The following is a 271-nucleotide window of genomic DNA, read 5'->3' as shown; positions in this document are numbered from 1 at the left end:
GGCCATTGGTTCCCGTTCTTCTGCCCAAGCAACTCGGGCCCCCCTTTTGGCAAAATAATAGGACCTTGAGAATTGATTCAACAGAAAGAAAGAAAGAAAGATGCGACCCTCCCCTCTAGGTTGTCCGCGGGCGAGGAGCTGCGCGGCTATGCGGTGTAACAGGCTCACACGTTGCTCATCACACGTTCAAACATTTCCCTTTCGGAGAGGCTTGTTATTTTTAAATGAATATTTTCGTCTTTGTTTTGATTTTTTTAGCCTTCCTTCTGAT

The sequence above is a fragment of the Myotis brandtii genome, unplaced genomic scaffold (genome assembly GCF_000412655.1).
Source record: "Myotis brandtii unplaced genomic scaffold, ASM41265v1 scaffold654, whole genome shotgun sequence".
Taxonomy (NCBI): Eukaryota; Metazoa; Chordata; class Mammalia; order Chiroptera; family Vespertilionidae; genus Myotis; species Myotis brandtii.
The sequence above is the reverse complement of the archived record's forward strand: the minus strand, read 5'-3'. Positions refer to the sequence as shown.